Below are 17,472 nucleotides of genomic sequence, written 5' to 3' on the forward strand. Positions count from 1 at the left end.
CACGTGTGCGAGAAGTTCAAAAATGCATGTTGCTCTCAGAGTACATATGGGTGTTTAGAATTGATTTGAATTATGGTTGTGTATTATGGTGAATTTTTATTAAAATGAAAAGCAGAATCCTTTTGAAAGGAAGGTATTTGATAAGGTAGCATATTAAACCATATTAGGGAATATAAAAGTTTATGGTGCTGCAAGAAAAGTATTGACATGGAAAGAGGAAAGGTAGATAACGGAAAATAGACATAAAAATTTTCCCAGGTTGGCAACGTACAATGAGAGTGTGCCTTGGGATCGATGCTGAGGTCTCAGTGTTATAATTCACATGTACGGTATTAGTCTGATTTAATCAAGGGTGCTAATACACTAGAAATGTTCAAGGTTGTATCTGGAAGGGGTGAGTTGTCTGAGGAAAGGCTGGTCCTGAATCTCTTGGAGTTTGGAAGAATAAAGCATGATTTAATTAAAAGATAAGTCTTTACATGATGGTTGTAGACAGCATGATCTCCCTAATGGAAGAATTTAGAACTATTGTTTAAAAGTAAATTTAAAAAGAGCCCATTTAAGACCAATAAAGTTGAGTCTTTGCTGAGGTCTCCAGCTTGTATGTAAGAAAATATCTGTACATCTCAGAGCTGTTATATCTTTGTGGTATCATTTTTTTTCATTGCTAATCAGCAAATTGTTTCCATTGTTTTCTTAGGATGCTGAAGACATTGTGTTAAGTCCAGTTTTTGCTTTGCTTTACTGCAGGCTGTCAGAACAGCAATGCAGATTTGATGACATTGCTGTGGTTAGCAGTTACACAGATAATTGAACATGCCCTCTGAAGGAAATGCACTTGTAAAAGTGACTCTTCTGCCTTTGCCATCCCATGTGAATATAACTGCCCACAGGAGGTAAAGTCAGTCAATTAAAATTTGCAATTTATGTACACTTTTAGTTGTTGCAAGTACTGCCCCCACCAACATGACCCAATTTTTTTTGTAAAGCTCAGTTCCAAATTGCTTTAGCTATTTATCATGTTAGCATGACATGCTGACGCAATAAATTGCTAAAGCAATAGTCATAGAAGAGTACAGCACAGAAACAGGCCCTTCAGCCCATCTAATCCATGCTGAATCATTTGAACTGCTAACTCCCATCAACCTGCACGGGGCCATAGCCTTCCATTCTCCTACCATCCACGTACCTAACTAAACTTCTCCTAAAAGTTGAAACTGAGCTCGCATGCACCACTTGCACTGGCAGCTCATTCCACACTCTCACGAACCTTGGAGTGAAAAAGCTTGAACTCTTCACCTTTCACCATTGTTCCCTGTAAGGTGTGGTTGTGTGTGCACGCACACACCTTTTGCTACTAGCGCACAGAAGAATTTGAACTGCACACAAAAGGTTGTCACCCTCTACCTCACTGGCATGTTAAGTATATTTCATGGTTGTACACAATTAAATTTCTTTTTCTGGTTTCTGATGTGGACGCTGTTGACAATGTGGAGTTTGCAATGATTTGTCTGCAGATTTTAGAACTTGCTTATTTATACTGTTTTTGTTGAAGAAGTTACTGACTCACTATGTTGATTTCCAATGAAGCAAAGGGTGTGAAATGCAAAAGAATTTCATTTAAAGTGGAATGGTTTAATGAAACAGTGGCAACTGCTGCATCGAAAGCTCATGAGGTCAGGAATGTGCAGCTACGAGAAATATTTATGTACAATACAATACATGTTACCTGCACGTGTTATCGGGATGCAAAAGATGCTGGAGAATTTGCAAGTGGGAAGAAGTGGAGTGATATTTGAAAGCTTGACTTTTTAAAGCATCATTTAGCAAGTAAACCGCATATGGACGGGTGTGCAAAAGCTCCAGCGAGAAAATCCTTCATTACCCACTACAGGCCTGCTAGGTGAATGAGTGTACAGGTGAACGAGAGCAAAAACGATCAAATCCAGAGGAAGTCAAAGTTGTTATTGACAGTGTTTTGCTAGCTGTTAAAATGAATACCTCTATGTACAAAATTCAATGTGCACATTTTGTTGTCATCACTGGACAAAAAATTGTACAGCACAAGATTTTTGCATACACTGGTCATTACCAATTAGATGGAGCATTGCTTTTCACCACTAACCCATGACCTCGGGTTGCAGTCCCACCCAACCCCAGTGGAATAAGCCTGCTTGGATTTATGATATGTACACCCCTCATAATTTTGTATACCTCTATCAAATCTTCTCACAATCTTCTACATTCCAATGGATAAAGGCCTAATCTATTCATTCTTTCCATGTAACCTGGGTCCTCCAGACCCGGCGACCTCCTTGTAAATTTTCTCTGTACTCTTTCAACCTTATTGATCAAAACTACACACAGTACTCCATATTAGGCCTCACCAACATCTTATTCAACTTCAACATAACATCCCATCTCCTGTACTCAATACTTTGATTTATGAAGGCCAATGTGCCAAAAACACTCTTTACTACCCTATCAACCTGTGACACCACTTTCAATGAATGATGGACCTGTGCTCTGCGATCCCTTTGTTCTACCGCGTTCCTCGGTACCTTACCATTCACTGTGTAAGACCTACATTGATTGGTTCTGCCATTTTCAGTCCATTTTTCCAGCTGGTCCAGATCCCACTGCAAGCCATGATGGTCTTCTTTGCTGTCCACTACCCCCCGCCCCAAAAAAATCCTCTTGTCATCCACAAATTTGCTGATCCAGTTAAACCATATTATCATCAAGATCATTGATATAGATGACAAACCTCACCAGACCTAGAACCAATCCCTGTGGCACTCCACTCATCACAGGTCTGCAGAGAGAGGCAACCATCTACTACCATTGTCTGGATTCTCCCACAAAGCCAAAATCTAATCCAGTTTACCTCATCTTGAATGCCGAGTGGCTGAATCTTCTTGACCAACCTCCCAAGTGAGATCTTGTCAAAAGCCTTGCTAAAGTCCACATAGACAACAACCACCGCCTTTCCTTCATCCACTTTCCTGGTAACTTACACAAAAAACTACAAGATTGGTCAGACACAACCTACCATGCATGAAACCAAGCTGACTAGCCTTAATCAGTTCCTGCCTATCCAAATACTCATATGTACAGTCCCTTAGAATACTTTCCAATAAATTACTTTCCCCACTACTGATGTTGGATTCACCAGCCAATAATATCCTGGTTTATTTCTAGAGCCTTTCTTAAACAGCAGAACAACACTGGCTATCCTCAAATCCTCTAGCTCCTCACCTGTCAATGAGGATAATTTAAATGTTAAATGTCTAGAGTCTTTATCATAGAATGACAGAATAGTTATAGTGTAGAGGGGGGCTTTTAGCCCATTTATCAAGCATTGTAAAGCATAAATTACATACTGCAATACATTTCAGGAGTGTTAATTGATGCCTTTAAGCTCGAGATTTTAAATCAAAATGTATGCAGATCTACAAAGAAAATGTTATAAGATAATAACAGAAGTCCAAGGAAGAATTTTTTTTTAAGAGAGTCTGATAAAATGAAATTTTTATTTTAAAGGGCATTAAAAAGAAATTGCATTAAAATACTCTAACTTTTTGTCAGGCATCCTCACTACTTACAGGTCCATGGGACTCAGATAATCTTCCATATGATATTATTTACCTGCTGTTGAGTACAGCAAATAGGGTTGCATTGGTGGTGTTAGTTCCCCGATTAGAGAGTGAAAATTTGAAGGTGTTCATAAAATTAGTTCTCCAAATTTCATAGCAGTAAGGCTTGTGTTAAATTAATGGTTCATGTTGAATCTATTGAGTTTGCAATTGTTCGATTATAAATATTATGATAACTACAAATACACAATGTATAGTAAAGACATTGTGGAGGTGCATCTTTATTACCAAGAGATGATATAATGAGCCATTTTTTCCCCTTATTTAAAGGATGCACTAACATTAGAAATAGTACAAAAGAGATTTACTCAGCTACCGGTAATTCCTGGGACACAAAGTTTGTCCGTTCACCAGTGGCTAAAGATATTAGATCAGTGTCATTTGAAGTTCAGAAGAATGAGGTTTATCTTGTGGAAATATGTAAATCCTAAGAGGGCATGTCAGGGTGGATATTGAGATATTTCCACTAGTAAGAGAATCTCAAATGAGACAATATGGTTTCAAGATGAAGGAGTGGAGTTTAAAACTTAGGTACTTCCCACACAGAATAGAGAATCTCTGGAATTCTCTAGCCCAGAGGTTTGTGGAGCCTAGTTTATTGGAATACTAAAGAGGTAAAGTTTTGTGCATGGGGAATTTGGAGCTCTAGGAAACAGGCACAGAACAGGAGACTGGATCTGCTGCAGCTCAACAGTAATCGTTATTGAATATCAGGGAAGGGCCTGAGGTTCACAGGAGTCGGCCTCACCTATTCCTGTTCCTATTTACTGACTTTGTTGGGGACTGTCGAAGGACCTCGTAAAAGATCAACTTGAATGCCAATCTGAAACTCAGCCCGTGTAATGGAAAATCTCAGTTTTAAAATAGATGAAACTGTCACATTGCAAAAATAATTTTTGTCATTTATTACTGATGAGATAATCACAATAGTTTGCTAAAAATGGTTTTAATCAAATGTTTCATATTAGCTTATTTTCAGTCAATCATATTTTCTTTGCTTCTCATTTCAGCAACATAGAAAATACATTCTATTTTTGATCGGTTTTTAGTGATTTATCTTGTAGAAATGAAAGAATTATGGATTGGGTCCTTTTGAAGCCTACGATAACTTTGATTGAAAATAACTTGGATATTGTAAGACAGGACTCACATAGCAATGACTAGTGTATCTCACTCTTTTTGCTAACATCAGATGTAAACAGTAAATAGGCATGAGATGAAAATGAAATGTAGATTATATGATGGAATTGTTGAATTATTTTCAATGTGCAAAGAAAATAATTTGGAAGTATTTAGAAAAATAATCACTATTCCATGTGAATGAATTGCAGACTGAATGTTACAAAATACATATCTGGTATTGAGAGAAACTCATATTATTCATGAAAAGTTCAAATTTTGTAGATCAGAGTTATAAAATGTTTATTTTTGTAATTCAAATTTTTATTTTTATATATTATTTTACAAAGCAGCACAGCACATCATAGAGCAGATACAGTACAGCATATTTACACAACATATAAAACTAAGAAACAGAAAAAAACTAATTTAAGTTTAAATTAACATACAACCAAAATTGATCCCACGCATCTTGCACTTTTCCCTCACTCTTAATTCTTACCAACATGTGTTCATATGATGAAATCTTAACCATTTCCTCAGTCCATTCCCTCACAGTGGGACATCTGGGTTTTTTTCCAGTTTTGCAATATAATTCTTGCAGCTGTGATGAGACCCACCTTTAAAATAGTACATTTGTCATTGTTTACATTAGGTATCATTGTCCTATCACCCAGGAGACAAAGCCGTGGGCACAAGGGCAGTGTAGGACCCGACCAATTCCCCAACAAATCAATAACTTTACACCAAAATGGACGAACCATGGAACACTCCCAAATCATGTGAAAATATGTGCCCACCTCATTTTTACATTTCCAGCTTAAATGATTATCAACAATCCCCATTTTGTAGAGTCTAGTTGGTGTCCAGTAATATCTGTGTACTATCTTATACTGAATAAATTTCCCTCTCGCTTCCCTAATATGTCTACCCACATTTGATAAAATATTTGACCACTCATTATCTTCAATATCACTTCTAAGATCCTTCTGCCATACTGCTTTGAGATTGTTACACGGTTTATTGTGGAACGTACTAATGGATGAGGGTCAGGATGATTTCTGGTTATTTTGTCTTGTGCTGCAGTGGACGAGAAATGGATCCCACTTTTAATTACAATCCAAGGCTAGGTGAGGTCTGGTGAGGATTCTATTGGGCTGTTGTGTCCTTGGCTTCTGCCACGATAGAGGATTATTTGAGCGGATTTCTGCAGGGCAGCAGGCATCAGTGGCATTGAGCCCTGCCTATTCAGTGAAGGAGAATGCAGCAGAAAATTTAAACTCCCATGCTTGTATAATGCTTTTTTATCACGTGTAGTGAGAAGAATGAAAGTGTCTCTCTTAAGTGTGAAGTTCACGCAGTTGATTTTCTCTGTTTACATGTGAGTTGGCACAAGGATTGTGTTAAATTTTGACTTAGTTAAAATTTTTCACTTTGGAAATGAAGGGCTCACTTTATGCATATTCATAATGACAGCTGTGTTCTCTGCAGCTCTGTAACAAAAAGCATAATTTGACTTCTGATAATGACATAGTTATTTTGAATGATTATAGCTTTATGTGTGGGGTTGCTCCTTCTATTTTTGTGAGTGTGACATACTGGAGATTGAATTTCACTCACAGCCACTGTTTATAATGGCTATTTCTAGCCATTGAAGCCTTTTTAAAATTTGCTCAAACTATAACACTGATGCGAATGTGAAACACAGTGCTTGTTTTAAAACAAGTATCAGAAATAACAAAAACATCTGTACACAAAATATTTTTCCCTACCATTTTGTTCTTAATATTATACTGATTCTCTTTTTTTCTATCTGCCAAATATCCCATTTTACCATAAAGGTCTGGCAAAATACACTTCAGGATTGACAATATTCCAGTTAATGTTTCCTCAGTAAGGGGGGTATACAATCTGATTAAAGAGAAGTGACTTAAGCACGGGGGTGAATCGATCATGCTTTGGGCTTATGTTGCAACCAGTGGCACAGGGAGCATTTCACTGGTAGAGGGAAGAATGAATTCAATTTAAATACCAGCAAATTCTGGAAGCAAACATCACGCCGTCTGTAGCTGAAGATGAAAAGAAGATGGCTTCTACAACAGGATAATGATCCTAAACACACCTCAAAATCCACAATGGCCTACCTCAAGAGGCACAAGCTGAAGGTTTTGCCATGGCCCTCACAGTCCCCCAACCTAAACATCATCGAAAATCTGTGGATAGACCTCAAAAGAGCAGTGCACGCAAGACAGCCCAAGAATCTCACAGGACTAGAAGTCTTTTGCAAGGAAGAATGGGCGAAAATCCCCCAAACAAGAATTAAAAGACTCTTAGCTGGCTACAGAAAGCGTTTACAAGCTGTGATACTTGCCAAAAGGGGTGTGACTAAGTACTGACCATGCAGGATGCCCAAACTTTTGCTTCAGGCCCTTTTTTGTTATTTTGAAACTGGAAAAGATGGAAATAAAAAAAAGTAATCTTGCTTAAAATATTAAAGAAATGTGTCATCTTTAACTTTATGCCTTTTGGAAATCAGGTCATCTTTTACTCGCTTAGCTATTCACAGTAACAGAAATTTTGACCAGGGGTGCCCAAGCCTTTGCATGCCATTGTATTTTGTTGATCATTACAGAATGTCTCACTGGTGCTTCCTTCTCCCCTCTCTCCCCATCCTCCCCTCTCTCCCCATCCTCCCCTCTCCCTACATCTTTTCCCAAACATGATTCCTCACTCCCTGCCCCCTTCCCACTCTCAGTCCACAATAGAGGCCCATATCAGAATCAGGTTTATCTTCACTCACATATGACATGAAACCTGTTTATTTTTGTGGCAACAGTACAGTGCAATACATAAAATTACTACATAGAGTATCTACTACATAGATACCAGAGCTCTGGGCTGTTGATCCAAGGAAAATAGTTGTTATATTAAACCGACACACAAAAAATACTGGAGGAATTCAGCAGGTCAGGCAACATCTATGGAAATGAATAAGCAGTTGATGTTTCGGGCTGAAAACCTTCAGGACTGGAAAGGAAGGGGGAAGATGCCAGAATAAAAAAAGGTGGGGGGGGGGGGAAGGAGGATAGATAGAAGGGCAATAGGTGAAGCCAGGTGGATAGGAAAGGTAAAGGACTGGAGAGGAAGTTCTCTAATGGGAGGGGATGAGTGGACCATAGGAGGGAGGGAAGGGGCCTAAAACCTATTTCAATTACTGATCCTACCTGCCTTTTGGTTGACCTATTCTACTTTGTGAGGACCATTTTCCAGTTCTTAATAATTTTGCGCTTTCTGCTTGCTGAGTTGGAAGCTTGCTGTATGCTTTCTCGATGCTGGCCTTGCACAGCTTTTTCACCAAAATCCAAATAAAAGAATGTGGGTGGGGGTGTTCAATGTTCAGGTATCACTATTTTGTGAGGCACATTTTTGAAGATTTTGATCTGAGATAAATGGAAATTTTTTTTTGAAAAACAGGAGACTGGATGTTGTGTGTCGGTCTTCTCAAATTGTTGACAGATTGTACTGATGCACAAGAAGTATTTCAGTGGCGTCGGAATTTGTAACTGAGGGACTGAGATTTAATTGCAAATATCTGGATGATCCTTTGAGTAATAGGGCATTAATTTTCAGGGCAGATGTTATGCTGTTGGAGGATGTACAATGCAGGACTTGTGTGGTTTAATTATGAAGACAGGTTTAATGAATCTGGCTTGAATCCATCGTGAGGCCCTCTATTAGTTGGGGTGATCCGTGGATGATGTGGCCCAGCTCTCTCCGTGATATGCAAGCCAGGGCAGTAGGATATGGAGAGTGAGCTGTTGCCCAAGCAACAGGCTCCCCCTCTCCACGCAGCTGATGAATCCAAAGGAACAGCAGAGACGGCTACAATTTGGTACCAGTGGCGATGCAGGAGTTGCTGGTCAGCATTGAATTCAATGTCGGAGTCCTTTTGGACCCAGCCTTCACCATGAGTGGGTGTAGCCTCAAGGCAGTGGAGGTTTGAGATCAGTTTCCCTTCTCCTCAATGAGCTGGCAACCACAGCTGACAAGCCACATCTGCCTGAAACGACTGGTTTTAAGAGCAGTAACCCTCCTTTGCCCCTTCTCTTGCCAATAGAATGGCTCAGCCGAGCTTAGTAGCTAAGCTGCCCGTGAAGGCCGGGAGTTGGACTTGTTTGTGAGAGGCTACTTGAGATTCACGCCATTGGGAGCTTTTAATGGATAGTAGGAGCTTATCCCCACTACTCCCAACCCAGCTATGACAACCTTGAGGAGTGATTTAATCATGGTGCTTGAAATGACAAATTCAAAGGAATAAAAAGAAACTATTCAGAGCCAGAATGAATAATCATAAAATGAACTAGACTTTTTGGGAATTGAGATGCACTTCTTTCCCAAAAAATTGTAAAGCTTAAACTCTCCCAATAAAGGCCGTGCTGGAAGTAATCAGTACAAAAATCAATCGCAACCTTTATAAGGATATCAAGGGTTAAATAGTAATGGTCGTCAAATTGAGTCCAGGTGCACATCAGTAGTGGTACGTTTGAAAAATGACATGTTCCAGTGAAATAGTAGAACTACCGGTACTTGCACCTAGTGTACATATTCAGCCACAAATTGAGTTACCAGTACTACTTTGGAAATAAATGTGAAACAGATCTAATTAGTAATGTTTTCTATTTTCTTCTGTATGAATGCTTTGTCACAATGAATATACATTACAATTTGTTACAGTGCTGGAGATGTTTAGCAAGATGCATTGTGTTGCAACTGCTCCTTGATGACTCAAGCACCTAATTTGACAAAATAAAACTATTAGTTGTTCTATTTCCTTCGGCTACAAGAAAGAACTGTTTTAACCAGGAAATTTGTAAACAGCCCAATGTAGAGCGTCAACAGTCCATGGTTTCATAAAATGTCATAGTTTTTTGTACAGTAATTAGAATGTAATGGAGTTTGTTTTTTCTAGTATTCATTTCCCCTTTGTGTTCTGTGAGGACTACCACGACAAATACTATTGTACTATTTCATTTACACTGGCTCTCTTCTTGTTGATAGCACACCTTTAATAGATCATGCTATCATTAATCAATATGTTTACATCATTAAATAATAATCAGTGAACAAATGCAATGAATGAGCATTTAACTGCATTGGATTTGCATATCAGTTTTAGCTTTATTTGCTTTATTACATATTTGCATCTTCCAAATGTGGAAGATGAACTTGGGTTAACTGAGATGGAGTGATTATCAAGTCCCAAATGTGTGTGTGTGCGCTGGAGCACTTTGAATCTGTTCTGTTCTTTGCAGTCTGGCTTATTTACTGCTCGCAGTCATCTTCCACTATGGCTGTTAATGTGGTTGCATAGCAAGTTTGCAGCTTTCTTATTGTCACTGCAGGGAAAGCACTCTAAGTATTAAATTGCATGACTCATCATGTTTCTTATCTGAAACACTGAAGATGGGAAAGAGGATAGGGTATTTTAATAAATAAACCTGTAACTTGTATTTTTATACTTCAAACCAGCTATACGCTTTTGCAAGGCCAAACTTCTTGTAAGCAGCTGTACCTGTGACACTTTCTTACTGTATTATTGTGATAGCTGACACATCACTGGAATAGTTAGAGAATGTAACCTTTCGATTCAAAATTGATTTTTGCTTTAAAAAATTATCCAGTAATTTGAATTTTAAAATGTGTATAATAGCAGAGGCTATTTGAAGATGAATGATAAATTGTAGTTTAAGATATTTCTAATCATACCAAGCATAAATTCGTAATGTGGTTGTCAATCTGTTTGAAATGGCTTATTTGGAACATGCTACCTAAATTATGTAGCTAAATAAAGTGATAGAATGCAAGCAACACATGACAAAACATCGAGTTTTCCAAGAGCTTTTTAATCATTCAATAGGCATGCTGTATCTGGGGTCCTAATGGTCTATTCACCATAGCTCTGTCACATAATACTAATAATATGTAGGAACTGAATGTCATTGTCCCATACGCCATCCCTGGGATTTGGAGTATTCTCAGGGTAGATGTGAAAGACGGTGTTAAGGCAAGAGGCCTTGTTGTGTTGCTGTGCAGCTACTGGTTTCTAACTCTTACTGGTATTCACTAACACATTATTGCCCTAATATCCACTCAATTCTCTCACTTGCAACTAATAATTTTAATTTGCATTCACTCAGTCCCCTCAACTCACCTCTTTACTCATATTAACCTTGTTAATAGCATTCATCATTCATTCATAATGACAGCCATGTGTTTACTTAGAAACTTGAACCTGGTTATCAGTGCAAACATATTTCAGAGGCAACGTCAAATAAAATCTGACACCAAGCAGCAAAAAGAGATTCTGACCAGGTGATTAAAATATTGATCTTCATGGTGGAAAAGGAAGGAGACAGTTTTAATGAGTAATTGGTGGAGCAGTTACATGTAGTGATAATCAGCAGCCAGAATTAAAGGAGCTTTGATTTCTGGTATCTGAGTGAGTGAGTTAAAGCTAGAGGAAATTATAGACAGGGACAGATGATGTCAGAGTGGACTTTGAATTTTAAAATCAAGGCAATGCTTACTCAGGAGCTAATGTGCATTAAAACACACGGGCTTGTGGTTGCAACACACACAAAATGCTGGAGGGACTCAGCAGGCCAGGCAGCATCTATGGAAAAAAAAGTACAGTTGATGTCTTGGGCCGAGATCCTTCAGCAGAACTGGAGAGAGGAGTAAAGACAAATAGAGATAAAAGGAGGGGGAGGGGAAGGAGAAACACAAGGTGAAAGGTGAAACTGGGAGGGAGAGAAGTTCAGAACTGGGACGTTGGTTGGTGAAAGATAAAGGGCTGGAGAACGGGCAATCTAATAGAGGACAGAAGCCCATGGAAGAAAGAAAAGGGGGGGGGGGAGGAGCACCAGAGGGAGGCAATGGGCAGGCAAGGACATAAGGTGAGAGAGGGAAAATGGAATGGTGAATGGAGGGCATTACTGGAAGTTCGAGAAATAAGTGTTCATGCCATCAGATTGGAGGCTACCCAGACAATATAAGGTGTTGCTCCCCCAACCTGAGTGTGGCCTCATCGTGACAGTAGAGAAGGCCAAGCTGGGTTTGGTGGTGGGATCCCGTTGGAGATGGCAGAAGTTATGGAGAATTATGTGCTGGTCATGGAGGCTGGTGGGGTGATAGGTGAGGATAAAATGAACCCTATCCCTGATAGGGTGGTGGGAGGATGGGCTGAAAGCAGACGTGCACGAAATGGAAGAGATGTGGTTGAGGGCAGTGTTGATGGTGGAGGAAGGGAAGCCCCTTTCTTTGAAAAATGAGGACATCTCCTTTGTTCTGGAATGAAAAGCCTCATCCTGAGAACAGATGAGGTGGAGACGGAGGAATTGAGAGAACGGGATGGCATTTTTACAAGTAACAGTGTGGGAAGAAGTATAGGCCAGGTAGCTGTGAGAGTCTGTGGGTTTGTAATAGACATCAGTTGATAAGCTGTATCCAGAGATTGAGAAAGGTGAGGGAGGTGTCAGAAATGGGCGAGGTAAATTTGAGGGCAGGGTGGATGTTGGAGGCAACGAGCTCCTCATGGGTGCAGGAAGGTTGTGGCTGAAAAGATTTGGTGTCCATTACAGTCCAGCTGGCAGAGATTTGGATGATCTTAAATTAGCAGACGGGATGCTGGTCATGAGTACACTGGGGAAAGGCATGGCTGTTGCTTTCAACAGATCATCTGAGGCATAGGTAAAGTCGGGCAATGTCCAGAGTGTTGAAGTGTATTTGGAACGATCATACCTTGAGGTAATGGGAACGGATGAGGCCTTTCAACAAATCAACTGAGTCTTGGGTAATGTTTGTCAATAAAGAGATGGTTTCATCTAAAACAACAAACACTGGAAAAAAAAATCAGTCAAGGTGTGGTAGGAGAAATGTAAGGAGTTTTCCTTCCTATTGAAAATTTCCTTGGATCTCTCTCACAGTCCTGGCATAGGACTGCAATCCTGAAGCTTTGCCGATTTACTTTTCCAAGCATGTTGTCTGATTTGCTGAGTTTTACCAGCATTATTTTCTGTTGTTCCAGAATTCCAGTATTTAAACTTTTTTCTAATTTTCATTCAGAAGGTGAAAATGGTGCCATTGGGTTTTATCAATGCAGGATGAAATAATCTGGTCCTTTTTTAAAAAAAAACTGGTTTCAGGAAAGAGGATGGAGTTTATGGCCAAGGCGCAGAGCCTTTGGCTGAGATTGAATCTGGTGGCTTTGGATTACCCAATATTTAGTTAAAGAAAATTACTGCCCCGCCCGGTATAAAAGACAGTAAAATTGGTGAGGTGGAACTAAGTGGCACTTGCACGCAGCTGAACACTTGTATGGGGAAGTTTTTGGCTGATGTTGCCCAGAGGCCGTATGTAGGTGAAAATGAGATGAATGAGGTACTTTTGCAATCAGTGTCTGTGCTGCACTGTTTCCACACTCAGTGGATGTGCATATTCACAAGGTCAGTCTCAGGCACCATCTTATTGATTTTTAAATCTATCTCTTGTCTATTTATTGACGCAAGCTTCTATAGATGCCACATACAAAATGCTGGAGGAACTCCACAGATCAGGCAGGGTCATGAAGGGTCTCGGCCTGGCGTGTTAACTGTTTACTCCTCTCCATAGATACTGCCTGACCTGCTGAGTTCCTCCAGCATTTTGTATTTCGTGAGTTTGTATTTTGTGTATATTTATTGATAATGAATGCCAGACCAGATTTTTATATTCAAGACTTTGGCTGGAGTTTAAACATAAACTAGTTACTTAGATGTGAGCATGCTAATATCAGATCCAGGACTGACACCCTCAGTCTATACTTTGTGTCTGACATTCCCTCACCCGACTTGTGTCAAACTTGCAGTGTGTGTTGAGCCTGAAGTTTGGAAGAATTACAAGGATAGTTTGTGCTCAGATCTCATTGACTTTAATTGTCATGAAAAGTCACACCGAAGGCAGCTGCAGCCAGGCAGTAGTAATCAGGCCTGTACCCCGTAAAGGAAAAGCATGTAGTGGACACTTTCCCACAGCTGGGGGAATACAACAGCCAAAGATGGCAGACTTTGGTGGGAACAAGTCTCTGCCTTACAGATACTGCTGTAGAATCGTAAGTGGGGTGCAGGAAGTATGAGCCATCAGAAAGTATCGTGAAGTCTGTAGGAGCAGAATTGGGTTGGGTTTACTCCAACATTAGACCATAGCTGATCTATATTCCCTTTCAACCCCATTCTCTCACCTGCTCCCCATAAAATTTGACACCCTTACTAATCAAGAACACGTCAGCTTCTGCATTAAATATACCCAATGACATGGCTTTTATGTTCAAATGTACAATGAATTTCACAGATTCTCCACCCATTAGTCAGAGCTGGAGTTACACCACAAAAAGTCTTGATTCAATGCAAGATGATGTTCAAACATGATCGGGGCCAGTGAATGCATCTTCATCTCCCACACATTCAGCTGCAACACTAATCTCACACATTGGTATTTAATACATCCCAACTTATTAGACATGATTTCTATCAAGAATTTTTTTAATTATCTGATCGTCCCAATACTGTTTCTCATGTTATCAGAATTCCAATGTTAACACTTACCTCTCAGAGCTTCTACAAACTACCAGCTATTCTATGAGGCAATCTCATTCCGAGGTCAATTGCACAATAATTCACCAATACAACCCCACTCTCTTGTCGGAGGAAATGTACCCAACCATAGCATTCCCTTTACAAATGGGTGGCTCGAATGGCTCAGTTCCTCAGAAGAAACAGTCCTGTCCATCATTAGAATTGTCATGGCAGAAGTCATGGGCACAGGAGATGCAGAAATCACAAAAGACAGAGTAATTATGGCTGATTGCTCCTTGTCACATTCAGCTGCCCCTCAACCTATAACTTTTTGACTTACAAGATGCATTTGCTGTCATCAGAGTCACCTTCTCTCCTTTTGGCACCATGCTTGTTCCCTAACAGGACCTAGCAGAGCCAGGCCGAGTCTGTCCTGTCATTTCTCCGACACAAATCCATCAGTTCAAGGCATGAGACTAGGCATGATTTTGCTGCTAAATCAGAGGTAGTATCGGCTGGTACTGCACCACTTGTCAGAAATCGGCTGCAGCTGTCGTGGAGGGAAAAGGGTAACCCTGGTACTAACTTCACAGAGGGGAGAGCTTTCTCACAGGTTCTGAACTGGTAGATTCTCCTGTGGACTAAGGAGATTTAAGAGCATATGTGAAACAAGGTGTCAGCACTATTGCATACCCCAGAAACCATGAACCTAAGGAGCACGGGGAAATTTGCACTGTGCTTAGATCATTAACCAATTCTTTCCATTCTGCTCCTCTTCAACACTGGGCAGTCCAAACGTCATGCTGGGTCTTTCAGCATTCTGTTGCCACAAAAGTAGATGTCTGCCAGCCTCTGGGTGTTATTGTGGGAATTCATCATGGCTTCCAGCACCAGTGTTGAACAGGGTCCTTCATCTCCACTAAGATTTCTCCCAAACAATGCATTCTCCCTGACTCATAAACTACCATTTCTTCCTCTCCCCATGCTCCCTCCTGCCCTCAGCACACTCTTCCCCCAGTACATACACTCCTTTACCCTTCTCCCTTCCCAATCCCCCTCCAATTTTTAAGTCCAGTTCTCTTGAATCTCTCATTTTTCTTGGCAATGCATGGGACATTTGACCTATTGAGTCAAGGCTGATTCTTGGAGTGATCACATCAATCATGTTCCCAACTATTTTTTGATAGTCCTTTCTTCCTCATGCCCATCATCTCTGCTCTGATTTTCCCACCACTCACCTACCCTAGGGGTAACTTAAAGGAACCCATGAACCTGCCAGCTGGTGCACCTGTGGGACGGGGGAGGAAGCTGGAGTACCCACGTGGTTACAGGGAGCGTGCGTGACTCAGATAGACAATATCAAATCCAATTGTTGAAGCTGCGACAGAGTAATGCTAACTTTCTCATTCTCCTTGCTTGATCACTTCCTTTCCCTATTTCCCCTCACCTGCAGGACAAATGTGCAAATTCTTTCTTTCTTTCCCATACTCAGAAAAGTAATGGATGTGTGGAATATTCTGCCAGGTTGTACTAGCCTCCCAGCTTCTGTCATGGAGGACCTCCATCACATATGACATGCCCAAGTCCCATTGATACCACATAGGAGCCTGAAGACACACACTCAAGAGCTTCTTCCCTACCACCATCAGATTTCTGAATGGATAATAAACATATGTAAACTACGTCATTTTTTAAAAAATCTCTTTTTGCGCTACTTAGGTACTACTTCAAATCTATGTTATAGTATCTTCACTATGTGTTGCAATGTACTGTTAGGGCTTTGTGACTGGACTGACTGAAATGGATGTCCAAGATCTTCTCTGTCAAGGAAAATTGCTGGACAACAGTCAGTTCATTCAATTTAATAGCCGTGCTGGTTGGTTTAGTAGTTGCCCTGTGTGCAACAGTTTTAGGATCTCATTGGTCACTTAGCTCTGCCCCCACTGAATCTTGTGAAGTTTATTGGAATTTAACAAGTCTTACATTTTTCCATTAGAGATACTAACAGAAAGATTAGAAAACTCTCAAAAAGAATGTATATTTTGATCTGCTACATTTCTGTGTCCATTAGAGTTGAGAACAGTCTATTGACTTGGCATATTAGACCATAAGACAGGAGCTGAATTAGACCACTTGGCCCACCAAGCCTGCTTCACCATTCCATCATGGTTGATTTATTATCCCTATTCTCCTGCTTCTCCCTGTAACCTTTGGTGTCCTCATTAATCAAGAATCTATCAAACTTCTCCTTAAATATACCTAATGGCTTGTCCTGCACAGCCATCTGTGGCAATGACTTCCATCCCTCTATTTTGAGGCTGTACTCTCTGATCCTAGACTCTCCAAATATAGGAGACATCCTCTCCACATCCACTCTATATGGACATTTCAAAATTCAAAAGGTTTCAATGAGATTTTTCCCTCATTCTTATAAACTCCAGTGAGTACAAGTCTGGAGCCATCAGATGAGCCTCATGTGTTAACCCTTTTATTTCTGGGATCATTCTCGTGAGCCTCCTCTGGCCCCTCTCCAATTCCCGCACACCTTTTTTAGATAAGGGGCCCAAAACTGCTCTCAGTACTCTGAGTGAAGTTTGACCAATGTCTCATAAAGCCTCAGAATTAAATCCTTGCTTCTATATTCTAGCCCTTTCAGAATGAATGCTAACATTGCACTTGCCTCCACTCAATCTGCAAGTTAACCTTTTAGGAGATTCTGCACAAGGACAACGAAGTCCTTCAGCATCTTTGATATTTGAATTTTCTTGCCACTTGGAAAATGGTCTATGCCTTTATTTCTTCCACCAAAGTGCATGACCATACACTTCCCTACACCATATTCCATCTGCCACATCTTCCCCATTCTTCCAACCTAAGTCCTTCTGCAGACACCCTGCTTCCTCAACACTACCTGCCCCTCTACCTATCTTTATATCATCTGCAAACTTGACCACAAAGCCATCAATCCCTTCATCCAAATCATTGATAAATAATGTGAAAAGAAGTAATGCTAACCCTGCAGCACACCACTAGTCAACCAAAAAAGGTCCCCTTTACTCCCACTGTTTGCCTCCTACCACTCAGCC

The sequence above is a fragment of the Hemitrygon akajei genome, chromosome 2 (assembly GCF_048418815.1).
Source record: "Hemitrygon akajei chromosome 2, sHemAka1.3, whole genome shotgun sequence".
Taxonomy (NCBI): Eukaryota; Metazoa; Chordata; class Chondrichthyes; order Myliobatiformes; family Dasyatidae; genus Hemitrygon; species Hemitrygon akajei.